At 38.8% G+C, this 16,274-nt stretch overlaps 1 protein-coding gene across 1 annotated transcript in view; it reads left to right on the plus strand.

Moving 5' to 3' along the window:
* The first annotated feature begins 2,567 nt into the window (after positions 1-2,567).
* The window catches only part of NT5C2 (5'-nucleotidase, cytosolic II), a 105,880-nt gene continuing 92,173 nt past the window's right edge, over positions 2,568-16,274 (plus strand). The window contains exon 1 of the mRNA XM_036828129.1: positions 2,568-2,604. The gene's annotated coding sequence lies outside the window, so the exon portion shown is untranslated. The remainder of the gene's footprint in view (positions 2,605-16,274) is intronic.

The following is a 16,274-nucleotide window of genomic DNA, read 5'->3' on the forward strand; positions in this document are numbered from 1 at the left end:
CTTCACCAGTTTTCCCACTAATGTTCCTTTTCTTTTCCAAGATCCAATCCGGGATCCCACATTGTGTTTAGTTGTCTTGTCTCCTTAGTCTCCTTCAATCTGTAATAATACTCAGTCTTTTCTTGGCTTTCATGACCTTAACACTTTTGAAGAGTCCAGGTCAGGTATTTTGTAGAATATCCCTCAATTTGGGCTTGTCTGATGATTTTTCATGATTAAACTAAAGTTATGCATTTTGGGGAGAGTTTTTTAAAAATATCAAATCAGTCAATCAATCTCATGCTGCAATTTGCTGTTTTCATTCAACAATATGCTTTTGAGATAGATCTATATTAACATATATAGATCAAGGTCATTTATTTAAAATTCTCTACAGAATTCCATTATATGAGTACTCTACATTTTATTTAGCCATTCCCCTATTGCTGGGCATTATGGCTGATTCCAAATTTTCTTTATTAGCAGTATGATAGTAATTATCCTTGTACATACCTCCATAACATGGAGTTATGGTAGATAACTAGAAGTGGCATTGCTGAGACGCGGATTTAATAGATGTTGTCCAATTGCCCTTTAAATGGCTGTGACAATTTACATTCTTTTGATATCATGAAGCTTAAAAATTGTTGCCAATTTCTGTTTTAATTTCCATTTCCCTGGTTACTACTGAGGTTGGGCATCTTTTTGTATTCTTATTGGCAATTTATATTTTTTTTTCTGTGAACTGCCTATTTACATTTGCCCATTTTTCTAGTGAATTTTTTCTCTATTGATTTGTTGAGTCCTTTATATGTTCCACATACATATCCTTTGTTTTATATATTACAAATGTTTTCTCCTAGCCTGTTATCTCTTAACTTTGTTTCCCATTTTTTTCAAGTTATTTCATCTCTCTGATTAAAAAAATTTTTTTTTCTGGTTTTTTCCTTTTGGAAACAAATTTCTTGATTATAAAAGTAATATAAACAATGTAGAAAATCTGGGAAATTTATGAAAAAGTATAAAGAATAAAAGAAACCACCCCAAGTCTTATCACTGAAAGAAAACCACTATGAACATACTTACATATTTCTTTCTAGTCTTGTGTGTGTGTGTGCATGCACATTTTTTGCTCAGATGAGATCACATTGCATATATATATTTTTTCTATTTGCTTAGTGCCATGGTCTTTAGACACAAACTCTGGCCTTTTTCCATGTGCCCTTGGTTTAAAGGTAGTGTCAGACTACCTTCCAACTCCTATTTCTTCTCCCCACATATCCTGAAAAATCTAGTAGGTTAGAGCCCCAAGCCCTGTCCTCAGCCGACCTGAAGTTGGCTCAAAAACACGAGAGGGTAGAAATGCTCCAGCAGAGCACTTATTAAAAAGTCTTGGAGGTTTTAGCTGACTATAAGTTCAATGAGTCAGTAGTGCAGGCACCAAGAACTTTATTGCTTGAATGCAAGGCAGTATAAGGAGGAAGCTACAGTCCTGCTCTGCTCTGATGGTACCACAAACATTTGGTTCAGTCTTGGGCAACATACTCTAGAGTAGCCACAATCAAACTGAGTAGGTGCGTGAGAAGAATGAGGACAAAGACCCTCAAAATGAGGACAAAGGAGAAACAATGGAAGGAATGGGAGATACTGGTCTGGAAGAGAGAAGACCTTGGGCAGAAGTCTTCAAGTATCTGAAAAGTGGAAGGTGGGAGAGAGATTAGACCTGTTTGTTCTCTGAGGCTCCAAAGGATAGGACTTGGGCCAGAGAGTGGACGCTTAAGAAACACCTTCTGGCTGGTCAGAACTGCCGAGACTAAGGAATGCATTGCTCTGGAAATAGTGGCCTTCTGTCACTGAGGAGTCTTCTTTCAGATGCGAGTTGGTGGTGGGTGGGTGGGAGTTGATATAATAATGAACATTTCTTGAGTGCCATGTGCCAGGACTGTGCCGAGGATCTTACCTCTGTTATCTTATTTCATCCTGTCACCACCCCATGAGGTAGGTACTGTTGTTATCCACCCCTATATTGAAGATGAGGGAACTAGGTATGATGAAGTTAGATGTATCACCCAAAGTGACACAGTTGGCAAGTTGTGGAACTGGGGTTCCAACCCTTTCTGACAAACTCCAAAGCCGGTACTTTCAGTCATCATTGGGATTCAGGCGTGGTATGGGAGTCTGGACCAGAGGGTTTTTGAGGTCCGATTCGACTGGAAGATTCTGTGGCTGGGAAAACGGATGCCCCCACCCCCCTAAGAGAAAGCGTTGGAGTATAAGTGAGGTAGTCCAGGGCCCTGCAGAAGGCCCAGGGATGGAGACCTAAAGGACATGGAAGGGTTGTCAACGTGCGTCACCCCACAGCTCAGCAGCGGGCAATGTCCTGAAGATCCTCAGACCCAGGCAAGGGACCGGGACGCAGGCCCGCCTCGCGGTTCCACTCCCGCAGCGCGGCCAGGGAGCGTCGCGGAGGCCGGGTTCTGCGGCGGAGCTGGGGGACGGAACAGCGCGCTGGTCCCTGGCCGGGCGCGAGCCGGGGGCGGTGCCGGGGCGGCGGGGGCTGGGAGGGCGCGCGCCCGGGCGGCTGCGGCAGTTGCGCTCTGGGTTTGCTGCCGTGCGGTGGGGTCGGTGAGTGCGGCGGGACCCGCGGGCGGGAGGGGAAGGAGCGGGCGGGCAAGGGAGCGAGGGAGAGTGCGCGGCAGAGCGCGCGACCTGGGCCAGGGCCCCCCGCCTGCCCCCGCCTCGGCCCTACCCGGCCGCTACGCCCCTCAGGCCCCGCTCGTCCGGGCGCCCGCCTGAGAGCCAGCGGACCCCGCACGTCTCCAGCCCCAGGTCGCCCCGGCCTCGGAGCAGCCCCTTGCTCCGCGCCGCGGCGACGCCCCCGGCCCCACGTCACGCTTGCGCCATTGTTTCCTGGCCTTGGGCTCGCTGGGAGCCGCCTTACCCTCGGAGCGCGGCCCTTCGCCTCGCTGCTTTCCGGCCCGGTGCCCCGCTTTTCCCTCACGCTGGTGGCAGCCCCCATCCCGCCTCGGACGGACACCTCTTTACTCAGTTCTGCGTATATTTTACGGCCGACGCCTGGCCTCCTCCCGTCCGCACCCGAAGCCTGCTTTTCCGCCCTGTTAATGGACCTCCCCACCCCTTGCGCGTTCCCGGTCAACCCCGAGGAACTAGCCAGCCGCTGTGTTAGGATGCAAGGTTGACAGCGTTGTAGCAAGAACCACCAGAAATTGCCAACTGAAAGCCCACATGCCAGTTTCGTCGTTTGCAGCACTTCCTGGAAAGCTCACACCGAATTGCAGGCCGCCGCAAAAAAAAGTGCTAGTTGTTTCCCAATGGCTCCCAAGTCAGGGGCCAACTGTCCGGTGGCAGTCTATTCCTTTCCTTTTCCTGGGGTACCCTGAAGCCCTCGAGAGCCGAGAGTGAGATGCAAATCTGAGGCCTAAACCATTAGTTGTAAGCATGACGTTTGGGGGCTTTTACTTCGGTAGGCCTTAGCTTTTAAAGGCAGTAGGAAAAAATAAAAAAATAAAAATAAAGGCAATAGGTAGAGTTGGATGTCAGACTGTTTTCCCGGCTTTGGGCCGTTATTTTGAGGATGCATTGTTAAGTGCAGTGCTCTGCAATGACTAGTCACCATTATAGGATTCTGTGTGTGTGCGCGCGTGTTCGGGTGCGGACAGGTTCTTCTTGATTGAACTTGTTTCATAATGCGTATATACTGTTCATTTTGCCTCTTAAGGCAGCGGATGCAAACTCTGGTAACTGTAATGTGAAACAGTGCTATTTACCGTGGAAACTTAATGTTATTGAGGTCTTTTTAGATATTTACCTCGACACTTTTCAGCACTGGTTAGAATTTATCCAGATGAAGACATCCAGGCCTGAAGAGGTTAAGTTCAAGACGACACAGCTTGTAATTAAAAGCAGAACTCTACATGCTGGGCTGATGCTAGCGCACACAGACTTTATTTTTGAAATGCATTTCTATTGCAGTGTAAGCCACTACATTTCAGTATAGGTGCTGCATTACTCTCATCAACCCAGACTTTAGATTTTATTTAATTAATTTTTAAATAAATTTATTTATTTTATTTATTTATGTTTGGCGGCGTTGGGTCTTCGTTGCGGTGCGCGGGCTTCTCCTTACGGTGGCTTCTCTTGTTGCAGAGGACGGGCTCTAGGCACGCGGGCTTCAGTAGTTGCAACATGGGGGCTCAGTAGTTGTGGCACGTGGGCCTAGTTGCTCCAAGGAATGTGAGATCTTCCTGGACCAGGGATCGAACCCGTGTCCCCTACATTGGCAGGCGGATTCTTAACCACTGCGCCACCAGAGAAGTCCCCAGATTTTAGATATTTAGAATTCAGTGATTAGCTAATCTGTAAAATGAGAGGGCCAAAGGAGTTGTTTGCAAGGGTTCATTCCGTTCTAAGATTTGATTCCATTGTTTGCAAATTTACAATCAGCCTCAAGTTTCCAAAAGTTTATAATTGTAGGAAGATTTATATAGATATTTACATAGGGTATCTGCAAACCTTACTAGTGATACCAGGTGTATCTTCCTAAAGAAAGCCAAATTACAGTAGAATGTTAGGAGGAATGTTCATTCATCTGTCTCTAGGCTATTTCTACTGTTTAATGGGGGAAAGAAAGCACACAAAACATGTTTTTTTTAAAAAAGTACATCTTTTTATTGCTTACCTCTCTTACCAAAAAGCTTAAATTCAATAGTTAAAAAAAAAAACAACCAACTTTATCATGTTATTTATGATAAATAAATATCATATCTTTTCCAGTTCTTATGTACATATAATTTTTATGTAGTTATAATTGCTGTGTACATATTTAAAATTTTGCAGTTCCCCACATTTTTGGGATGTCCATGTGTCTAGAGAATTCATCTACTTTTCATTTGTGGAGGCTCTGTAACATGCTTTTATGCCCAGTAGTCAACAATGCCTGGCATACAGGCTCTCAGTAAATTTTTGTTGAATGAATGTAATATTTTGAGCTGCTTAGACATCTCGGAACACAAAATGTTAAATATCACAAGGCATATGTTAAATGACACGTGAGCAGTAAAGGCCATCAATGCAAAGGCACGTGAGCCAGGAGGCAGCATCGCATATGTTTAAGGACCTGGGTTTTGGAGTCTGGGTTTGAGACCTGGCTTTGCCACTTACCATCCATGCACCCTTGGAGAACTTAACCGTAGAGAGCTTCACTCAGTTTCTCTCACCATGAAAAAGGGAAAAATAGAACAAATTTCAAATTTCACAGAGTTGTGTGGGGTGAATGGGGTAATTCCATTGAAGCAATACAGGCACACATTAAATTCTCTGTAAATGTTAGCTATTCTGTTTTTTTTCATTCAAAGTGGAGAGATTACTGTAGGTTGGTGGGATCAGGGAAAACATCATAGAGAAGGTGACACTTGAGAGTAGGGAGAGGATGCAAAAGTGGATATATTGAGGGTTTACTGAATAGATTGTTCTCACTAAAGCAAAGGGTTTGGTAGAGCAATACTATGAGATAAAACTGTAGAGGGAGGACTTCCCTGGTGGCGCAGTGGTTAAGAATCCGCCTGCCAGTGCAGGAGACATGGGTTTGACCCCTGGTCCGGGAAGATCCCACATGCCGCAGAGCAACTAAGCCCGTGTGCCACAACTACTGAGCCTGCACTCTAGAACCCGTGAACCACAACTACTGAGCCTGCACTCTAGAGCCTGCGAGCCACAACTACTGAAGCCCGCACGCCTAGAGCCCATGCTCCGCAACAAGAGAAGCCTCCGCAGTGAGAAACCTGCGCACCTCGCCGCAACTAGAGAAAGCCAGTGTGCAGCAACGAAGACCCAACACAGCCAAAAATAAATAAATAAATTAATTAATTAATAAAAAAAAAACCTGGAGAGAGAAATTCTAGTAAACTGTTTACAAGATATGCTACATGGGTTTCTTGAAGATAGGGCAGAATTAATAAAGTAAGACAACTCTTATTTATGAGTAGCTGGTGTTTGTTTCGTTTTTTAAGTTCAGACCTGAAAAATTATTTGCTTTAAGGAAATTGATAGCAAATTGTTATGCAGTGCTAAGGTCCTTGTTATTTGACACAGTAAATCCTTTTTTTTAAATAATTTTTTTAAAGCATTTTTAAAAAATTAATTATTTTATTTATTTTTGGCTGCATTGGGTCTTTGTTGCTGCGCGCCGACTGGGCTTTCTCTAGTTGCGGCGAGCAGGGGCTACTCTTCGTTGCGGTTCGCGGACTTCTCATTGTGGTGGCTTCTCTTTTTGAGGAGCACTGGCTCTAGGTGCGTGGGCTTCAGTAGTTGCGGCGCATGGGCTTAGTAGTTGTGGCTCGCAGGCTCTAGAGCGCAGACTCAGTAGTTGCGGCTCACGAGCTTAGTTGCTCTGCGGCATGTGGGATCTTCCCGGACCAGGGCTCGAACCCGTATTCCCTGCATTGGCAGGCAGATTCTTAACCACTGTGCCACCAGGGAAGCCGCACAGTAAATCTTATATGACTTCTTACCATTTGAAATTTGTGTTCTATGATTGGTTACCAAGGTTTGCAGTGGCTGTTTTTTCTTTTCCTTTCTGTGGAAAACAACTTTAGCAGCAACTCCCACCCCCACCCCACCCCCCACCAAATAGCAAAATTGCCAGCAGAGCAGCAAAATAGCCCCCCTTTTAGGTGGAATGCATACTCCAAAGGATTAAATTGCCTTGGAGAGTGTTGAACTATTTGTTCCTATCTTTTGTGTGTTTCTTTTGATTGGGAAGCATTATCAGGAGTGTGAGATGAAAAAGCCTGCTGTGTCAGGATCTCCTTGGAAAGAGAAGACTGAAATCTGGTGCCTGAAGTTTAATGGCTAAAAATATATGTGTGTGTGTGTATATATATATAAATATATATACATTTATATTTATATACATATAGAATATACATCTTGGTAAATTTGTTGGGTACAGTAGGCCCGTCGTATCTGGATGCAGAGCAGGGGAAAAAAAACAGAGAGGCGACTGTAGTGCGCCATTTTATGTAAGGAGCTTGAGCATCCTGGATTTTGGTATCTGTGATTGGGGGGGTGTCCTGGCACCAACCCCCACGGATACAGAGTGACCGCTGTATTAGTATTTCTGTTTCCAATGTCCAGTGGAGTATATGTTTTTTAATGCTCCTTGGTTCAGTTTAATGTGGTTTCTTTAATGTTTTAATATAAATTTATTCAAAAATATGAAATATTTCAAAATATAGGAAATAATGTAACGATCATCTTAATTATAGGCCATCATATTTATTTTGTGGTTTTTTTTACCCATTTTCTAATTGTGTAGTCTTTCTTTTCAATTTACTATATTTTTCAAAGGGATAAAATTACAGATACAGTTGAGGCCTGTATGAATCCTTGCTGATCCTATTCCCCTCTCTTTCCCTGTCATGAATTCAGTAATTATCATTCCCATTATGTTTGTATACTTTTACTAATATGTATATATCCCTGAAAGTGCATATACTCTTGTTTAATGTATTATGCACATGATTCTGCAACTTGGTTTTTTATTCAACATTGTTTTTATTTTTTTTGAAGATATGATTTTATGATAAAGCACTGATGAAAGAAGCTCATATGAAGATTTTTTTTGGGGGGGTGGGCAATGTTTAACTTCTTGCCCATCCTGTGTTTCCAAGTCTGTCCCAATGTTGGGGCTATTCGTTCTTTTTTAAATTTATTTTATTGATGTAACATTGATTTATAACATTATATAAGTTTCACAAGTACAGTGTTTTATTTCTACTTCTGTATACCCTTTGCTCACCACCAAAAATGTAGTGTTCGTCCATCACCGTATGGTTGCTCCCCTTTACCCATTTTGCCCTCCCCCTCCCACTCCCCCTGTGGCTCACTACTACTCTGTTCTATGTTTTTGTTTGGTTTGGTTTGTTCATTTATTTATTGTTTGTTTATTAGTTTTTTATATTCCACATGAGTGAAATCATGTGGTATTTGTCTTTCTCCATCTGACTTATTTCACTTAGCATGATATCCTTAAGGTCCATCAATGTAGTTGCAAATGGCAAGATTTCATCTTTTTATGGCCGAGTAGTATTTCATTGTATGTGTATATATATATACCCCACATCTTTTCATCCACTGATGGGCACTAGGTTGTTTCCAATCTTGGCTATTGTAAATAATGCCGGGATGAACATAGGGGTGCATGTATCTGTTTTCAGATTAGTGTTTTCGTATTCTTTGGATAAATATCCAGAAGTGGGATAGCTGGATCATATTAATTTTTTGAGGAATGTCCATACTATCTTTCATAGTGGCTGCACCAATTTACGTTCCCACCAACAGTGTATGAGGGTTCCCTTCTCTCCACATCCTCACCAACACTTGTTATTTCTTGTTTTTTTTGATAGTAGCCTTCCTGTCAGGTGAGAGGTGATATCTCTTTGTGGTTTTAATTTGCATTTCCCTAATAATTAGTGATGTTATTTAACATTGTTTTTGCTACATATCCATGTTGGTAGATATATCTTTAGTTCATTCATTTTAATTTCTCTATAATATTGCATTATATGAATAAGCCAGTTTGTTTATGAATATTTAGGAGTTTCTGCCTTTTTTGCTGTTAGTAACAGTGCTGTAATAAACATTCTTGGATATGTCATCTTGTTTACATGTGTGAGAGAGAATTCTAAGCCTAGGGAATTCTTAGGTGGTAGGGTATGAGGATCTTCACCTTTATTAAATAAAGCTGAATTATTTTCCAAAATACTAAACACAAAACACCCATCAGCAGGTTGTGAGAGTTCCTTTTTTACCATATCCTTACAAACATTGATATTGCCAGACTCTTAAATTTTAAAATCAAATTAAATTTCATTTTAATTTGCTTTTCCATTTATTGTAAGGATTTATTCCATTTGCATCCATTTATTGTAAGGTTTTCTTTTCTATAAATTGCTTCATTCTTTTTTCTGTTGGCTCATTTTTTTTTTTTTTCCGTTTTCTTTTCCATCATTAGTTTGCAGCTCTCTTTATCTCGACTTTATACTAATCCTCTCTCAGTTACGATGTTGCAAAAATCTTCTCAGTGGTTGCTCTTTACTTTTTGTTGTGCATAAGTTTTACATTTTTATTCCAACTTTTTATTTGAAAAATTTCAGTCCTACAGAAAAGTGCAGTGATAGTTCAGTGAATACACTTGTATCTTTCACCTGGATTCACCAACTGTTAACATTTTGTCATATTTACTTTTTATTTCATATATACATTTTTTTCCTAAACCATTTAAAAGTAATTTGCAGACATCATGGCACTTCATCTCTTAAAAGATATACTTGAATATCCTAAAAACAAGGATGTCCTACAAAACTACAGTATGATTATCACATTTAATATGAATGCAACATTATTATCTAATATACAGTGCATATTAAAAATTTCTCAATTGTCCAAATAATGACCTTTATACTTAATCTCCAACCCCACCCCTGATCCAGGATCATGAGTTGCATTTAGTTGCCATGTCCCTTTAGTTACTTTTGTTTTTTTTTTTTTAACTTTCGGGTTTATTTATTTATTTATTTATGGCTGTGTTGGGTCTTCGTTTCTGTGCGAGGGCTTTCTCTAGCTGTGGCAAGTGGGGGCCACTCTTCATCGTGGTGCGTGGGCCTCTCATTATCGCGGCCTCTCTTGTTGCGGAGCACAGGCTCCAGACGTGCAGGCTCAGTAATTGTGGCTCACGGGCCTAGTTGCTCCGCGGCATGTGGGATCTTCCCAGACCAGGGCTCGAACCCGTGTCCCCTGCATTGGCAGGCAGATTCTCAACCACTGCGCCACCAGGGAAGCCCCCCTTTAGTTACTTTTAATCGACAACAGGTCCCCAGACTTTCGTTTGTTTTCATAGTATTGATATATTTGAAGAATCCAGGTCAGTTGTTTTGTACAATGTCCTTCAATTTGGATTTGTCTGATCATTTCCTTAGATGTTTAAATTCAGACTAAATGTTTTTGGCAGGAAGAAGCTTTAAATTTTAACATACTCAGATTTGTCTATCTTTTCCTTTATGGTTTATGTTGTCTTTTATCCAAGAAAACCTTCCCTACCTTGATGTCATAGGGCTTTTCGTCTCTGTTTTCTTCTAAAAGTTGCATGGTTTTGCTTTTTTTATATTTAGGCTTATAAATGCTGTTTATTTTTTCTGCTTAGTCTACCTTTAATGTGGTGTTCAATTAGCATTTGTGTTACACATTCTTTTTCTACCATTGTGTTTGTCATAAAATTACTCTGTAAATTCATAAAGACTGGATGGCTTTTGTTATGCACTAAATTGTGAAAATTTTGAGTTATCTGATCATGCTAAAGGTGTAGAGGTTGAAACAGCTGAAACATTCTGTGTGAAAATTGTAAAAATTTTATATATTTGTAAGAATTTAAGCACGGTATGCTGTAAATAAGACCCAGATGAAACATCAGCATCTTTCACAAATCTGAAATCAGTAAATGCCATATGTTTAACCTTGGATTATTGACTTTTGCAGTAGGTTTGATGAGATAATCCTATGTGGAACTAAGCTTTCGGGAACAAAAGAAACCTACAGATAGTAGATTAAGATTAGATTTAGGATACTTACATTGACGTGAAAAAATGTGTGAAATTGTATAGCCTTTGCCACATAATTGACACTCTGAAGTTTTGACTCTGAAAGTAGAAACCTATTATAACATTCCTCCAAACATAAAGTACTACATTGTGCAGAGGCCCCTACATTGTGTAGAGGCCGCAAGTATTAAACACTGTGGGCTCTAGTATTATAAATAATAATTTATTACACACTGTGTGTCAGCCACTGTTCTTAGCACCTTGCGCTTATTAATGCATTAAATCCTTGTTCCAACTCTGACCATTTTTGAGTTGAAGAAACTGAAGTGATTGTATAATTTGCTCAAACATAGAGCTAAGTTGGTGTTGGAGCCAGGTTTTGAACCCGGACAGAATGGCTCCAGAATCTGCACTCTTCACTACAAGTGACCCTTCTGTGTGATAATTCTGTGACCCTGGTCAAATTATTTAACTTCTCTATGCTGTTTTCTTCTTTGTACAATGAAGATAATAGTACCTAATTCATATGGTTGTTGTGAGAAGTTAATTAGATAAAATAAGTATAGAGCTTAGAATAATACATGAAAAAAAAGTGAGCACTCAATAAATGTTAGCCATTATTATGTTAGCATTACTAAGGCATTGAACTTATGTGTATCTCTGAATTTTTACCAAATAAGTGAAGTACGCCATAAATATGAGTGTATATATACAAAAAAGTAGAAATACCATGGTGATTATTTCTGCCTTTCTGATTTTTATCTCTTTATTATTTTGAAAGAGGAAAGATAACAGGTAAAACAAAATTGAATGATGAGCCAGGAGCTCATTGGTAAGAGAATGAGTTCTTTTTGAAATATAGCAGAATTTTTTATCTGCCTTTTAAAAGAATATTCAAGAATGATTACTAAAGGTGCAAAGTGTTATATATTAGCTGAATGTAAAAACTTTTCAGCTCTGTTACCTTTATGCTTTTGAAATTACAGTTTAATTATAATTAATTAATTATAGCTTAGTTAATTATAGCAATGTTTTGAAGAAATAAAAATCATATTGTGGTCCCCCCTTATCTGCAGTTTCACTTTCCACAGTTTCAGTTACCTGCAGTCAACCATAGTCTGAAAATATTAAATGGAAAATTCCAGAAATAAACAATTCATAAGTTTTAGACTGTGTGCCGTTCTGAGTAGTGTGATGCAATCGTGCACCATCCTGCCTGGGATCCACAATCACAGTCATCCTCATGGCTCAGTAATCCAGGATCACCCAAAGCTGATGATCCTCCTTCTGACATATCATCAGAAGGTCAATGGTAGCCTAACACTGTATCACAGTGCCTGTGTCATTCACCTTACTGCATCTCATTACGTAGGCATTTTATCATCGCACATCATCACAAGAAGGATGAGTACAGTAGCGTAAGATATTTCGAGAGAGAGAGAGAGAGACCACATTCATATAACTTTTGTTACAGCGTATTGTTGGAATTGTTTTATTATTAGTTATTGTTGTTAATGTGCCTCTTATGTGCCTGATTTGTAAATTAAACTTTATCATATGTATGTATGTATATATAGGGAAAAATATAGTTTATATAGCATTCTGTACTATCCACAGTTTCAGGCATCCACTGGAGATCTGCACTACATATTCTCAAGCCCAGTCATTTAAAATGTTTTCTTTACATGCTCTCTTGTTCCTTTTTGTCAACAACCATGTTATTGTTGAAGGTTTGGTACTACTCAAAACATTCAGTTGGAAGCAACCTTCATATGAGGATGTAGAACAAATATTGCATTCTGTGTGATATGGCAGAGGTAATGGAATTCTAGGAGTAGCAGCAGTAAAGTGTTCAGGATAACTAAAATTCGGGTCTTTTTTGTATATTTTTGGAACTTTAGGAACGTATGCAATAAATTTACATTTTCTAGTTACAGTTTCAAACTAGAGATTGGAGCATGTTGTTGCTTGAAGAGGAAAAACAAATTGTCCAGGCAACAGGTACTACATTTCTTATTTGATAAGATCTCTTCTCAGCTTTATTTTCTATCAGAGAACAAGGAGCCTTTTGTTCCAAGGCCTGGTGTCGAAATGTTAGCAAAATACTACATTAATCAAGCTAAGAATCTTATTCGTTTCTGAACCAAGAGTACGATTTAATGAAGATGCATTTAGAGCATTAAAAAGAACTTGTGTAATATTCTTGCATTTTCAGGCTTACACAGAACTTAGCTTCTGGGAAGCAAAGCGCTCCAAGTGTAGAGGTTTAGGAGTTTATTTCTGCCTGTATATATCAAGTCTATAGTTCAAGGAACTGGGGATACAGCAGCAAACAAAACAAGTGTCACCCTCATGAAACTTACATTTTAGAGAAAAGGACTTGATAGTACCAAACTGTCAAATACATTATGTCTGGAAGTGTAAATGTGCAAAAAAGAAAAACAAAATGGGGTGAGAGGATAGCAAGTGATATGTGTGGATAGGTAAGTGCGATTTTATTAGTTGGAATTTGTTAGCCATCTGTATCACTTGGTGTGTAAACTGTGAATGTTGGTCTTTTACACAAATGTAGAGTATAACTTGGGGCAAATGATATAAAGAATTCTGAATAGAAATAATGAAATGAAAAATGAACAAAAAACCGTTCCTCATAAATTAAAAGATAGGAGTTAATGAAACATTTAACACAATTTATACCTAACACACTTTTAGGAGTCTTACTTTTTGGGAAAAATTAATATTCCTTCATCTTAAAATATTTTATGTGATTTTTTTCTTTCATGTATTTTATGATCAGAAGGAACAAAGGTTACAAGAATATTTTCAAAGCTAAATTTTATTTCAAAGTGCTGTTCTTTGAGTTAGGGGTGACCCTATTAACTACAGATACTGTGATTTAGGTTTTCAGCAGTATTGTTAGACAAATTAATCTAAATTTGGATCTGACTTCCCTTGTTTTCCAGGGAATGTATTTGTAAGTAAATTGGTTTGTGGTCTTGTTACAGAGGGGACCCTTGATGGCAACATAATGATCTAACCATCTAATTTACCTCTATATTTTCTTGGTTTTACTTGCTCATCTGTCAAGGATTAGGATTATCAGGGGCTATGTGTAAAATGTTAGTATGATACCAGGCATACAGATGGACGATATAGCTTTAAATTTTCTTTTCCCATAAAGTAAACTCGTTTAATATGTGTCATATGCAAGTAAAGTTGTATTTATGAAAATAAAATAAATTTCAGGCTGGTGAGAAAATTCAAAAAAGCCATTCAAAATTATCCTTTCCACTCAAGTCTCAGAGCAGTGTTCACTGTTGTTAGAATGACAGTGGTTGATTATAAAACATATAAATTACTAGTTTTATATTTCAAACACAAGATAAATTCCAGCGAAGTTTAGTAAAACACTGAGTGTTCATATTTACTTAACTGTTATCATTACCCTATTACCTATAGTGACACACTAATCCCATTGAAAGATGAATATTTGGTTCAAACTGCCATGTGTATAAAACACTTTGCCTCATGGACCTGTGCTACATACTGTGTTTAAGTGCTACTTACTTCTTTCTAAGGGAGCTACTAACATGACCTGAAAGAGACATTAAAATGGCCTTGCTAACCAGGCTGCAGATTGCTCACCAGGCTTACCCTGCAGTTTCAGTTACTCTTTGCTTCCTGTTTTCAGAAGTTGCCTGAAGCTTTTGGGGCAGCTGGTTTCCCTTTCTTTGGGGGAGGATGATGTTAGTGGTGAAGGGAACTATGTATGTTTTGCCTATGAAATATTTTTAAAGTGTGAAACTAAAATATTTTAAATGCCTGAGAGTTCATTTCAGTTGTTACTCTTCAGATACAACTACTTTGCAGGCTGGATATTTTATATTGAAACAAAGGACTGTTTCAATATAAACTGTACCACTATTGCTTGGAAGGAATTAAAATTTGAGCTTTTTATTCAGCATTAGTCACTGCTGTACCTTACTGAAAAAAACTACTCTTAAGCTTGACACTGTAAACAGGTGACAAAGTGTTTACCTACTTATTGGAACAATTTTTTTTTTTTGCCAGATGATAATCAACGTCTATAATTTTACTGTCACTGTGAAAAATAGTTAAGTATTAGATAGACTGACTGTGAATAGAGTCCAAAAGTCTGTCATAGTAATGCTAACATGTGTTAGATAAGTAAGATCATAGGAAAACTGTCAAATAAGGAACTTTTTGAAGATGATGATTTAAGAAAATCTCACCCCTGTACCTTCACATAACTATATAGACTTCATGGTAAATTTTATTTCATATTAGTGATAATATGGTTATTTAATCATTTATGTTTACATTTTTAGTTGAATAAAATCTTGTGTTATCTTTGCTGAGACTATGTAACTTGAATTTTTAAAATAAAACGTATTCTGTTTAGTCCATGGATGATCCAAGAAAGTGCTTTGAATTTTTCCTACAAATAATTTGAAGAAAGTAATACAAAAAGAAGTTAAAATATATGGGGGAAATCTTTTGTTAGTGTAATTACTACCTCTAATTTGTAAGGAAAGAGGGAAAGAAAAGCCTGACTTTTAAAAAACAGTTTTATTGAGGTATAAATACATACAACAAACTGTATATATTTAGAAGGTACAATAAGTTTGACATATGTATATAACCATGAAACAGTCACCATAATTGAGGTAATGAACATATCACACCCAAAAGTTTCCTTGGGCCCCTCCCCACCTCACGCCACCACTCTAGGCAACCACTGATCTGCTTTCTGTCACGGTAGCTTAGTTGGCATTTTCTAGAATTTTATGTAAACAAAATCATGTAGTGTGCACTCATTTTTTTGTCTTCTTTCACTCAGCATAATTTTGAGATTTATTCATGTTGTATATCAATAGTTCATTCCTTTTTATTGCATAATCATATTCCATTGTATGGATATAACACAACATGTATCCATTCATCTGTTCATAGACATTTGGGTTGTTTTCAGTTTCTGATTATGACAAACAAAGCTGCTCTGAATATTCATGTGCAAGTCTTTATATGGATATATGCTTTCATTTCTCTTGGACAATTACTTGGGAGTAGAGAGATTGGGACATAGAGTAGATGTTACATTTAACTTTTAAAGAAATGATGGGAGTTCCCTGGTGGCCTAATGGTTAGGATTCCGGGCTTTAACTTCATGGGTCTGGTTGAATCCCTGGTCAGGAAACTGAGATCCTGCAAGACCAGCAGCACGTCAAAAAAAAAAAAAAAACCGAAATGGCAAATTGTTTTCCAAAGTGCTTGTACCATTTTTATATTCTCACCAGCAGTGTATTGGAGTTCTAGTTGCTCTTTATCCTCATCAAATTTGGCATGGTCAGTCTTTTTTTTTTTTTTTTTTTTGGCTGCACCTCACAGCACACGGGATCTTAGTTCTCCGCCAGGATTGAACCCGTGGCCCCTGCAGTGGAAGTGCGGAGTCCTAGCCACTGGACCGCCAGGGAAGTCCCTGGTCAGACTTTTTAATTTTAAACATTGTAATAGGCATGTAGTAGAATCTCATTATGGTTGTAATTTGCATTTCCCTGGTGATAAATGATGTTGAGTATCATTTCATGTCTTTATTTGCCATCTATATATCTTTTTTGATGAAGTGTCTATTCAAACACTTTGCCCATATTTTAATAA

The sequence above is a fragment of the Balaenoptera musculus genome, chromosome 16 (assembly GCF_009873245.2).
Source record: "Balaenoptera musculus isolate JJ_BM4_2016_0621 chromosome 16, mBalMus1.pri.v3, whole genome shotgun sequence".
NCBI lineage: Eukaryota > Metazoa > Chordata > Mammalia > Artiodactyla > Balaenopteridae > Balaenoptera > Balaenoptera musculus.